Genomic DNA, 13294 nt, shown 5'->3' on the forward strand with positions numbered 1-13294 from the left:
TCAGATCACAGCGACTAACATTAACTTGCACCAATATGTGTTGAGCTGTATTTGAGGTCAGATCACAACATGCTGTGTCCATTTAATACCACTGGATGCTAAAACAAGCAGAAACGATGCAGCCCCTCCCCAGTTACAAGACGACTGCAGTTCGTTGTTTCTGGCCAGTTGAAAACTTAAGTGGAGGACCTGTAGCATTATGTATGAGGACATGGTGTCTGTCTGAGGGCTGAGTGGCATGTTAGCCCGTTTCACAGGGCAAACGAGCCGAAACGCCACAGCAGTTCAGAAGAAGAAAGGCGAGAGAGGCTCTGCAGTGGCCTTTCCCCTTTTGTGATGTGGCTAGCAGAGCATGTGGAGGCCATGTCTGCTTTCTTCTCCCTACGGCGGCGCTCTGCCGTCTCTGCCAGCTGGGACCCCAGCTGCTTGGCTCGGACGTGGCGAAGGACTTTGTAGCGGCCTGTTGAAAGGCTTCCGCGCGGCGACCCACCGTCCCCGACAGACCGCGACTGGGGGACCATGGTCTCAGTCAGAGCTCTTGGCCTTTGATAAGCGAGGGCAGCCTCCTCTCGCACACACTGCGTCATTCCTAATGCCGCTTTGTAAGCTACGACAACTGTTCAAAAGCAAACGAAGAATCAGAAGAAAACATCTCGCCCTCAGTTTCTCATCTCATCCTCTATCCGGTGTGGATTTTTGTCCAACGGTGTTTCAGGACATCTTGATATTTCTGCGGTTCTCTCATCAGCTTTGGCGGCGATGCAGCTGTATTGTCCTTTTAACTGTGACCAGTCCGCTGGCCTTGTTGCTGAGAGGGAAGTCATGAGGGAGCCTTGACCTGGTCGGCAGTACGATGAGATAAAAGGAGGTCACCGAGTCAGAGACAGAGGAGGATGCCGACGTTTAACCTGCAGTTGCAGCACCTGGTTGAACACACACTGCAGTCCAGTTACCAGAGAGGTCACTGGCGGGGGAACGCAGACGCGGCGTGTCCGAATGACGGCGCCGCGGCTGAGTTACGGCGCGAGCTGTGCTGGGCTTTGCTGTGTCCCCCGGCTTCACTGCAGCCCCGTCACGCTGCGTGCCTCCCAGCTCGGCAGAGAAGTCCTCTGCAGAATCGTCGGCTGCCCCTGGCTCGCTGACATGTGTAAATCCCCTTGACGGGAGATGAACAGACAGTCTGGCACTTAATTGGAGTGCCTGAGTCCACTTTTTGGCAGGGTTCTGCGCAGCATCAAAGATGCCAGATTATGCTGCTCATCAAATTACTTATATCTGCTGTTTTATCCTGCGTTTTGCTCTTGAGCTTCGAGTTAAATCTTCTGGTGAAGTTGGTGTTTTTCTCAATGTTTCTTTATTTGTAGCAGTTCTCCCCCCCCCCCCCACCCCACCCCACCCCACAAAGCCTAATTTAATCAAAGAGGCTCGGAGAACGAGGAAGTGTCTCTGCAGCCCGCTGTGCCCATTCATACGAAGATTTGAGCTGTTCTGTCCACAACAATAGCAACCCCTGTCTGCAGTTTTATGATAATTTTCTGCCGGCTTATCTACAGTACATATCGGCATGCACGCTGGCTAATTCACGTCTCCTGTACATATATGGATTTATATACATATACAAAGCAGTTTTCCTTGACCGTTTAGCCGATTCCCGGAGATCAGGCTTGGACTTGATCTTTTGGCCGCTGTAGACCTCAGCGTTTGGGTCATGCAGGAGGTGCTGCTGGATGCGGACTGTACTGCAGAGAGCAGGGTGGGGTGACATGGGTGTGCTTGAGGTCCCTTTCCTTCACTGAACTGCTCCTCTGGTTCATGCTGTTTCCCTCTGGTTGGGTCAGTGGGGTTGTGACACGTATTTTTTTTTTCTTTTTCTTTTATCCTAGCAACAGGGAGCGGCAACCATTGTATACTGCGCTGTGGCACCTGAGCTGGAGGGCCTGGGTGGGATGTACTTCAACAACTGCTTCCGCTGCCTGCCCTCCCAGGAGGCTCAGAACGACGCAACGGCAGCCAGCCTGTGGGAGCTCAGTGCCCAGCTGGTCCAGCAGAGGGTCGGTTCCCAGGCCATTTAGCTCCAGCCCACCACAGGCCAACTCCACTGGAGTCAAGAGCACGCAAAGAAGGGGAGACAGAGTACCTGGACCGTGCTGTATGAGGAAGCTGCCAGTCCGGGAATTCATCCAAACGCATCAAGTAAACGCTTCCACACACCTTGGTTACAGACATGACGGTGCTGAGTGGCAGGGTCAGTGCTCAGCTCTGATGGGAAATGCGAAGCACCTCCGGGTGAAGGGCATCCTGTCCTCCTGTCCGTCTCCATCTCTGGAGCTCGCCTTGTCTGTAGGCCTACTTCCGGAAAGGTGCTTCTTGCATTCGGCTTTGCCGGTCATTGTTAGGGTATAGCTTTGATGGGAAATCACATTTGTGAAACTCGTGACTCCAGTGGGTTGTTGCTGATGGGGGGGGGGCTATTTGCTTTGGAATTCTTACCCCTCCAAATCAAAGTCTTATTTTACACAATTTTTATGGTGAAAATCTAAACTGCACAGTCTAGTTTAGCTGTTTACGTCAATATATTCCAATATAGGTATAGAAAACACACTGAATTATATATTCTCATGGTAGTTTAAAGAAAATTGACAACGCAGACCTGTTTACAATATATACAGGTATGAAAACCTTGATCGAAAGGAATACTGGATAATCCACTATGAAACGCCACAGTGGCTTGTACACGAGTCCATTTCACTCTATTCTATGCCATTCGTTTGGAGTTTATGTGCTAATGTACCTGGGTATTAAGGAACACTGCTTATAAGTTATTTCATTATGCAAACTGTTAGCGCTAAGTAAAGAGGTCTAACATGTTTACCCTAGATAAAAAGGTAATGTGTAAAAAAAAATGCAATAAAATGTGATGAAACACAAGGAGTCCTCCAGTGGAGAATAATTCTTTCAAGGGCTGCCCAGGGATAGGGGGATGTTCTTCTGGCTTAATCAGACATGCGGAGTTAATTTCACCTGAAGAGAAAATATTCTTTTCAATAGCACTGTTTTGTTGAAATCGAATGTCTATTTTATCTTGTTATTGCTCAGAAACAGAAAGAAAAAGTTGAATAGAAAGAGGAATGGAGAGGTCGAAGAGGCTTTGAGGAACATTGCTGCGGTTGTGTGATTTCTTCTCGTCTTCTGGTGTGGCGGTGTATATTAAATGTTGTGCTTCCAGGCTTGCTGTCTGCCATCGGCATTCCGGCATTGTGTTTTCTGTGGAGAGACGGAGAACAAGCCCATTAAAGCACTGAACCCCAAACGCGTCTGTGGGCGTCTCTGTGGCACTGCCGTCCGGCCTGCGTGCCCCAGCATCATCGCTCATGACAGCTACACCAGCATGATTTATTGCACAGCTACAGTCTCACAGCCACTTAGATATCCGTGTCAGTGACATCACTTACTGTAGGCCCCACCCCCAATTTTTATCCTTTTTAAATACGCCTTCTAGTTCGACAGAAAAATGTAATTTTGTAATAGTCAAATTCTAGTGGTAAAACAATTGAATCACTCTGCAGTTTTTAAGGAATATGATTCACATAGTTAACTGATAATTATTCGTAAGACACTAATTCAGATGGAAGATTTAAGGACATGATATACTTTTCTATTAATAACTTGGACGTCAATATGTCATCGGAAAAATGTTTAAATTATTAGTCATCTTAAGAAGATGTGTGATCTGCTTACGTCTGGAATAGAGGCAGCTACGCCACAACATGGTATATTTATATAAAAAATGATATTCGGAAACATGACATGACGGATGCCTTTCACGAATGGCATGACGCAGACCTCGTGACATTTTGCTTTTGTTGCAGGCAAATTAAGAGTCGGTTGCGGTAAGGGCCCTGTTCATGAAGCCTCTGAGACTGCAGACCAGTTCCTAAAACAATTCAAACATACTTTACACGGACCTGGAATTCTGCCGAAACAATGGTCTTCTTTCACAAGACATACTATATACTTGTATTTGCCGATCGAGCAGGCCGGTTTTGCGATATAGCTAACCTGCATCCTCATGGCTGGATGGGTATCTCCTGTGTGACAAGCATCTCCAATGGCAGACTGCCCCAAATGGACTGTACAGTCCGATCCTGCTGTGCCTATGCAATATCCGATCAGCTCGCTTTACTTAACCAATTTCCGACTTGTGGGTTAGTGCCAGGTGACATCAATCAGTCACAAAAACAGAGAATCACGGAGGCAGAAAAAGCTCATTTGCACCTTGTGGCATAATACAGGAGGTAATTTTCCTACATTTAAACAAACCTGGATTCAGCGATGGCGTGGGCCCTGCCTGTTGATGCATCACACTTATTCCCGGGTGATAATTATTCCTGTGCGTATGCTGGTGGCTTAGCCTCCTCTTTACCCTCATCTGTAAACGTGTATAGAATGTAGCGGATCTGCGCCTGAAAAGCACAGTCACCAGGCCCTCACAGGGGCCCCCGGGCAGACGGGGAGGGGGGGGGTCGGCCTGTGTGTTAGCCTGTGGATCAGCTGATAACCCTGCATCTGTCACCCGCCACAGAAAGCCAGACGTCCTGAATAAGACACGTAGGAAATGTAGAACAACTTCCCTTCAGCGATGCAGGCTGACACAAACTACGCACAAAAGTATATACACACATATGCACAATGCCGTGCCATTAAGGTGATTGTTCATCGCTGACTTCCCTGAACACGTTATATTAATTTACCTGCATAAAAATAGGTAAGTATTCATGTTTGAATCATTACCTAAGTATACACACACAACGCTGTCATGTTCCACTCAGCCACATTTGATGCATTTGGCTTAGCATTTGCCCCAAATATTTAGCATGTTTGCTCAATGAAATTAAACATCATCACGCCTCCAGCTGGCTCTGGTCAGCCTCTCCTTTTCTCCCATGGATTTGGTCAGCATGGCCTCCATATTCCCCTCCCCCTAAATTAGCTCTATTGCTCAGTGTGGGAGCATGGAGGGGGAAGGGAGTCTGGAGTCGCAGTAAAAGTGTCAGTGTGTAATGGATGGTGGGGTGAAAGAGAACTCTGCTTGTTATTTGCTGGATATTGAGGGAGGGTAGCTAATGATGTGCGGCGTGTAAACCTGTTGTGGTTCTAATCCATCTGTGTGTGCGTGTGCATGCTGGGGGGAGGGGGGAGGTGGGGGGGGGGGGGGGTGGAGGAACAGTTGCTGCTTCCCAGCAATTTGGACAAGTGGAAATAAAGTGAAAGCGCTGATGGAGTTGTTTGGGTGAGATGCCAGCTGCAGCATCGATTCCAAACGGCAGCACTGGCGACCTAAACTGTCCCGCTCACATGACCGGAGGAGGCGGACACTGGAGACGAGTGCTCGCACTGGATTTTTACGTCCGTGCAGGAGGACAAACTGTAGGGCTGTTTGCGGACTGGCATTTCTGTTAGACCATGAATTATACGCATCCAGTACAGTGATTTTCCAGATAAAGAAATACGGTATAAGGGATTGATTATGATTAGAATAAACTTGCATGCTTGTTACCTAATTACGTTTTTTTTCTAAGCACTTTAACAAAGAAATCGGAAGGGGGGGGAATTGATGCAGGGGAAAAGAAATTGAGGTCTTTACTATTAAGGTCAGATGAATAAAAGCAGAAGCAGTGACAATCGCAACAAGAACGACGACGACCCCAAAAAGACGCATGTTGATGTGGAGATGCAGACCATGGAGAATAGCTGTGTTATTTGCGGTGTCTGTCCCTGTGGCATTGAGCGAGTGCTTTGTTTACAGGCTGCGGCTCTCGCACGTCGGCTGCATTTCCACCCGCAACCGAAGGGGGGGGGGGGGGGGGGGTCCTCTTCTACCCCAGAATGCGTTCTGCCAGCTGTGTCCCTCTCTCTATAACTCAACAGAAGGTGTACCAGGGGGCTGTGTGCACTGTACACTGCATCACCGCCTATGTATCTATAGACATCGGCATCAGCACTTCTGGTCCAAGTATGACAATTACAAAGGTGTCATGGATTTTGCTGGAAGAACGGACCTTATATAAATAAGCCAGTGAGGTAAAGAAAAACGCATAATCACTTCTGTGTCATATCAGTCATTAATGAAGCAGCGGACAAAAAGGCTTTCAGTCCCATCGCTGATTTGGGGGTTATGTGTCGCTCAGCAAGGTAAGTCTGCCTGTGATTATCTCATCACTGGTCCAAGCCCTGCCTCAGCAAATTGGTCACATGATCATGGGCCCTTAAGTAAGGCTGTTTAACTGCCAGTTCCCCCAAGTTTGCTCTCACCTGTATGGAAAGCAAGATGTGTCAAAGGCAATTTCCCCAAAGGGATTAATAAAGCATCTCTATCCTACTTAGCGCACAGGGAAAAAAATCCAAGCTTCACAGCACTCCCTCCGTCTGTGTTGAGAAGAGGGATGTGAGCAAACATGTTTGTCCGCGGCTGTGGACGGTTTTACCATTAGAGAGACAAGTGCTGATAAGCCGCGCCCACTCGAGACGTCGCTTGACCGACCCCCCCCAGGAGTGTTTCCGTGGCTTTTGTTTGCGAAGCCTGGGGATCCATCAGGGGCTGCTTGGCAGGGAAATCAAAATCCTGGGAGGCTCCCGCACAAAGCCGCAATGATTGCCATGTCGAAATGATCTGATAGCTAATCGATGTATTTTCTTTCAGCCCAGTCGGTTCAAGGTGCTGGGGCAGTTTTCAAAAGGCAACCTTGATCTCCGAGAGCCAATCTCACGTATAATGTTTGGCTGCATTCACACAGGAGGCAGCCCGAGCAGATGGAAGGGAAGAGAGTTACTGTAAACTGCCCTGTTTCCTGCACGCTTGGGCCTCTGCTTAATGATTCTCTGATAGTAACCTGCATGCTGGCATGCTGTGTCCTCAAAGCTCAGCTACAGGACAGACTGGCTGGCCCCACAATGTTCCGTACGCAGTGTCCTGTGTGCGCTGCACCTAGTTTGACAGCCTGTCTCTTGTGCACAGCATAACCTCTGTGTGTGTTCCCCAAATGTGTAGAAGACTGGTCAGTAAAATGTATTGCTGGTATGAGGCTATTAAAAGTCTAATAACAGTACATAGAAATGTGATAACAGGTCTGGAAGTGAGGAGGCCAATCTCAGCATGCGTGATCATGTTGAATGTTTCGGTAATGACCTCCAATTAGATTTTATTCTGATAATTGAAAACAATTTATTTAAACAAGTTATTCTTATGTAAAAGAAAAACAGATATTATTATTGATTAATATTAGGTGTATTCCTAATAATCTGTTTCCACATTATCAATGCCAGGGGGTCATTTCCTGGGAACCAAACTAGAACTGTTGGGAGAACAGTCAGAATCGGTGCTTGTTAAACATCCGTCTTCTGTTGCCAAGTAGTCAAAGCCGCACTAAAGAGTTCATTACCGCTATCGGTTTCAAATACTGTCCTCAGACTGTGTTGCAACCAACAGGTGCTCCATTGTGAAATTACTGTATGAGTACCGATTGTTGCAGTAAAACTGGCTTTTCACGTTAGCTAAAGGGCCCTGCCTATCTTTCAGCACTTCGGATTTTACTTTTGCTAAATTAGCTTTTAACACGACTGTTGCACATCTGCATGGTTGACTGTTGCAAGGGCCAAGTGATCTCAAAGTATTGTGAGCCTCCAGCTGACCTTGCAGCAGTGCTGCACTTTGCAGCTGGCCAAGTCACCCTGCAGTGTAGCCAGCAGGATCACTGGCAGTGATCTGTGTAAAGGATCCAGGTGATGCCGCTTCTCAGCTGTGCACACTTTGTCTACCTGATTTTTGGAGAATGCTCTAGAAAGTTGCAAAGAAACATCGAGCATCTCGTGCTTTCACATTCCTGACCTTGAAGGTTTCTCAGTCACTGTGTTGTAGCTAAATGCAAACAAAGCATGCCGCAATTGCCAGTGCATTTTCATTAAACAAATTCATGAAGCCACCATGTTTCTCTTTCATTTCTCTATTTCAGAATATTGTTTTTTTGTTTTGCTTTAAAAGGCATTTTTAAGCCACACATACCCCAGCATCATCTGAGATAAAGGATTACATGGTTTAAATATTCTCTGCCCAGCCTGGTTCTCTTTATCAGATCTAACTTATTGCCTCATGCTGAGAATTTATCTTACCCATAAATAGAGTAGATCAGAGCAATGCTCTGTCCATATGCATTTTAGCTTTCAGTCTTAAATTTCTCATTATGATTGATATTGTGTCTGAGCAAGAAAAATTATAACCCAATTGATTTGATCTTCGTTGCCTTCTTTTTCATTGGTCATGTCTGTTGTCTAGTGTAATGCTATTTCGTGCAGATATGTTTAATGATCACAATCTACTTTATAGCTCTCACTGGACCAGATAAACTCAATAAATATTTGCTATACAAAAATTTACCATCTGAATTCAGTAAGCCATAAAGCTGCAATCTATGTGTTTTGAGATTAGCATGTAATTAAAATTGTAAATCAATATTTATGAAGTGCTATTGCAAAATCAATGAAAAAATGTTGCAAAGTTACATGAAATTCCTCGTCTTGCTTTGGCAGTTTTGCAGAATGCCTGTTGTTCAGTCCCCTGCTTTTGTGCAGTGTTAGATTGACTTTGAAGCACGACTGTTTGCACGACATCCAGTGTCACGCGGTAAATGATACTTGTATTATCTAATAAATATTTGATATCAAAGATGGAATCAAAAGGAGCAAATAATAACTGAGAAGTGTCATCTAAGCATGTGCAGTGTCTCTAATCTAAAGGTCTCCCATCAACGGCGTGTACACATGCTGTATAAACAAAGCAAGTGCGTCAATGACGAGTCTGAAACTTCAGGTCAGGAACATCTCACGCTATCTATAACTACGAAACAGAACTAAAAGATACTTGCAGGTGAGCACAGGTTCCCCTGCATATTTTATTAAGAGCAAACCTAAGGAAAAACAATTATTTTCCTCAGCCGACCCGATGGAACATGTACGGGTGTCAGTGGCACATTTCTGTCAATTTGTGGACTCTTAACACCAGTGAATATTAAATAACATTTCCTGTTTGCCACTGTTGGCCTCAGGAAATGCGTGTTCTTCCTGGGGAGCGAATCAGCGGCCGGCACAGCGTGTCACACGGCAAAGGCCTAGTGGAGGTGCTGTGCTGCGCTCGTTCTCGCGGAAGGCCTGGGTCCTGTCTCTCCGCTCTCCCTGCGCGTGAACGCTGGCTCCGAGCACAGGCACACACCTGAAAGTGAGGCGTCCCGTCCTCTGGAGGCAAACAGGGCTAAGAATAACCACAGTTGCATGGTGGTTCGCGGCTGCAGTTCGAGCTGCTGGCATGTCACAGACGGCGGCAGTGCGGCAGCGGCACTCTGGGGCCGGACAAGCCCAGGGAGCAAGGCACAGCTGCCGGTTTGAAAGGCATCCCCCTGCTCGAGCTGGGGACCCTCTTCCTGCCATTACCGCAACACGCCTGCCCCCATGGTTTCCCATACATAACCATCAATCTGTGCATTTCAGAGCCTCGTTCTGTATGACAGCACTGAGCGCCTTCAGCTGCACTTTCACCGCTGGCCGCAGCGAATCCTCGTGCAGCGTCCCTGCCTCCACCGGGATGTCTCTTCAGACTCCCAGACCCCGAGGCACATCATCAGTGCGCTGCATCACCTGGCCCCTGTCACGTTTCATCTGGCCCGATTCGAGCGCGTGCGAACGGGAAGCCGCTACGGCATTAGCGTTCCGTGTAGGCGGGGTGGGAGATACGGATCTCTGCCATGTGCTTCTGTATCTGAGGAGGCGTTGCCCGTCACCCTAACGGGGCAGTCCCTTGGCAAGTCACGGATGTGACACTTCCTGAAATGCTAATGTCTGTGGTTCAACTGCAAGGCGCCGCTTTGATGGGTGAAGGAAAACAGAAAGAAAAAGTTGACACCCATTTGTTCACAAAAGATTGCAGTGGAAACATTTGGGGAAGAATTAAAACAAAAAAGACAGAAAGCTTTCTTTGGTGCTAAATTTAAATGTGTGTGTGTGTCTTTCAATCTGACTAGAAATATTACACACACTTCTGTTAATACTGGCTGAGCAGCCAAATCTGAAAGGTAATGGGTGATATCCAGCCGATATCCCAATACAGCCAGCACTGAGATTAATGCAGTTTACACAAACGCTACAAATCTCGCTTCTGAATTGTTCCTTTTTTTTGGGAGAAGGTGGCAGCAACACAAGGTAAAAGACGACTATTTTTGACAGCGTATTAAAGCTTTTTACCCATATCTGATGTCAGAAACATGAGTCGCAATTAGTCTCACTACCTATGTATGGGTAAGTCTGTCCAAAACTATATTAATAAGTGGATGAATTAATGAATAAATAATGCAAATGAAGCGCAATCAATCCATATTCAAGTAAGCAGACACGCGGGATAATTGGTCTGCCTACAACACAACCATACCAGGGAAATATAATTGCTGAAAATGTTCCTGTTGTGAGGATATTAATTGGAGCCTCATTCCCAAATTCTGAAATGTGAATTAAAGGCAGTGAAAGCCAGTCATAATAACCAGGTCCATACCATACATACTGTCCTCACAGATATGCTGCTACTCAGCTGTGAACTCTTGCTTGATAATGTTATGTATAATTATCCAACTAAATCGAACAAAGACAAACACAATTTTGTTTAAGACCTCTGAATCATTTTCAAACAGCAGTAAAATCCATAAGTGAGACACTGGGATTGTCCTGGTTTGGGCTCAGGTCAAGGAAGGACACTAATTCTCTTACCCAGGACTGTAACATCATCATCGGCCACAATACACAGTTATTTACACTGTTAAATTAAATTGCTGATACTAGGTTAAACATTGTTAATGGCCAGTAATCTTAGAAAAGCCCATGCTTAAACGGATATCGGGTTTATGGCCAGTGTGCTGTGCTGTGCGTGCTGGGCTTGTGGAGGACTGTACGCTGGCTGTGGACTGAGGGACCTCGTGGACTGAGCCGTCCACCCACGTCAGTGCTGGCAGCTCTGAGAGTGCGGGGCGACCTGGCCGATGGCCTTGCCATTAGTCACTACTTACATTCTGTCTCAGGTTTAATGTCAATGATCAGAACAGACTGATTACTGTTAATATGTCACAATTAAGCAGCACTACACAGCCAAGTGCAGGAGCAGAGCCCAGGTTCTGACTGACATGAATAAATAATGCTTTAGGAATAATTATGTATTTCTCATTTCAAACCTGGACAATTTAAAATACAAATTTCTTTAAGATGCCGCACAACAATAAATTTCTTTTGAAATTGCCAATTGATCCCTTAATTTTCATTATCATTTAGTAGTATTTCTCTGTCCCTCCCCAAGAAAGGCAGTGCGATGAAGATGAATATAATTATTAAATGTCACTAACTGAAAGGTGCTTTCTGCCACATGGTATTTGGCTCCATTCAGAACTATTCTTTCAAGTAATTCCACAGAATAAGAATTCAGAAAGTCCAACAAATTTAGCACTCAAACATTAATATACGTGATGGAAAAATAAAGCTCATACTACAGCTTTTCTCCACTTCCTCTCGTGTCAGTCTCTACCGGCGCCCTGTCTCGCAGTGCTTGGGGGGCCCGGTAGTAATGCTTAAAAGTGCCGCATATATGCCAGGCCCAGAAAGAACCGTGCCACAAAGGAAATGGAGATAAAGCATCTGAAAGGTCACATCTGAACCTTGTAGCTAATAAACAGTCAGAGATGTTCAGGTCAAGCGTCAGTCGCGTCTCCCTGTCTTCCGATGACTTGTATCAGTCCGGGAATCAACGGAAGCACGGTGACCTGGCAGGGCCCTTCTGAAAACAAGCATTAATTAGCTTTGCTGTAACGCCGTAACTTTAAACACCTTTAGTAGACAATGGTACAACACGGTGGAAATTAAATATAACTGAAATTTCAAATTTAATGTTGGTATTCAAATTGCTTGATCGAAAAATTGTTACTTTTTCATAACTGTACATTTTTTTTGCTACACCTTAAAAATGAATGTTGCTCTGTGGCTTAAAAATTTTAAGTAAAACACGACGCTATAAAGGACTGGAGTGAGTATGTAAATGTTTACAACCCACACACTTACAGACTGCTTGTCAGACACACACCATTTGACCCATTTGATAAGCGGCACAGAGACCCAGACAGCTGGAGAGCTCATCTCTGCAGACCGAGATAGCATGGACATTTCCACCTTATTTTCACCGAGCGAATCCACACAGTTGGTACAAGCAGGACAGCAGACTGACCTCATCGCCCCTCACTGTGGGATATTTTGAGAGTGTTTTGCGAAGTCAGTTCCTGTCTGCAACAGAGATCATGTGAGAACAAGGATTGATCAGCTGGGTCCATATTAATAGAATGGTCCGAAGTATGGTGGTCTTTCATCATCTGAACCAATAAGCATGGGGCTCCACAAAAACGGTAAGCGTCATGGAAAGGATGGTTGATGCTCATTACTATACGGCTCTTAGCAGCCGTTCTTACGGTGGCACCAACTGGGCAGAATTTGTAATCGGTGGAAACCTTTACTGGGAGGGTGGTTTGAACCTCAGTAAATTAGAAACCATTAGCATTTTTAAATGAACACAGAAACATTCCAATACCAGTAAATTAATTTCACGAAGGTGATGTTCGTTTCCAGGAACAAACGGTGACGATTAGCCTACTCCCACTGTAGCAAGGCTTGCTCATCCACCAGCCTGATGAGACTCACTGAGGTGACGTCAAATTCAGATCCCCGCTTATGCAGATGATGTACAGCTCAACAAATGACAGCATGGTTTTGCGTTTCTCTTAATTATTCTTTTCTGCGTGTGTTTTGTTTCGAAATTTGTTGCAGATTTCATATATCTATCGGCAGTGACCTCCACGGGAAAACACAATGGTGCAGCTGAAGGCTGTAGAGCACTAAACCACAATTTCAGTTCAGATTGTTCAAGTTGAACCTGAAGGGCAGCCTGAAAACACAAGGCTGGAACGACCCGTCCAAGGCACTCAGAGGTTAGGAAATGCTTCCTGATTGAAAACTGCCGATTTAACGTGTCTGTTTATCTGACAGTTTACTGCTTGGGAATCTGTTTCTTACAGCCCTTACAGTTCCATTCTTACAGTTATGCTGCCCTGGCTCTGGGAGCTGTCTCTAGGGTTGCATGGAAGATGGGCCGGGCAAAACGACAAGACAAAACCGTTCCTCCACTCAAGCACGTGTCTCTACAGCCCAGGGTTTGGCGAACCATTAG

At 45.9% G+C, this 13294-nt stretch overlaps 1 protein-coding gene across 1 annotated transcript in view; it reads right to left on the minus strand.

Moving 5' to 3' along the window:
• Nucleotides 1-1393: 1393 nt before the first annotated feature.
• Nucleotides 1394-13294, minus strand: part of LOC125751805 (transcription factor Maf-like) — a 99901-nt gene continuing 88000 nt past the window's right edge. The window contains exon 3 of the mRNA XM_049031085.1: nt 1394-3264. The gene's annotated coding sequence lies outside the window, so the exon portion shown is untranslated. The remainder of the gene's footprint in view (nt 3265-13294) is intronic.

The sequence above is a fragment of the Brienomyrus brachyistius genome, chromosome 11 (assembly GCF_023856365.1).
Source record: "Brienomyrus brachyistius isolate T26 chromosome 11, BBRACH_0.4, whole genome shotgun sequence".
In the NCBI taxonomy this organism is placed as follows: domain Eukaryota; kingdom Metazoa; phylum Chordata; class Actinopteri; order Osteoglossiformes; family Mormyridae; genus Brienomyrus; species Brienomyrus brachyistius.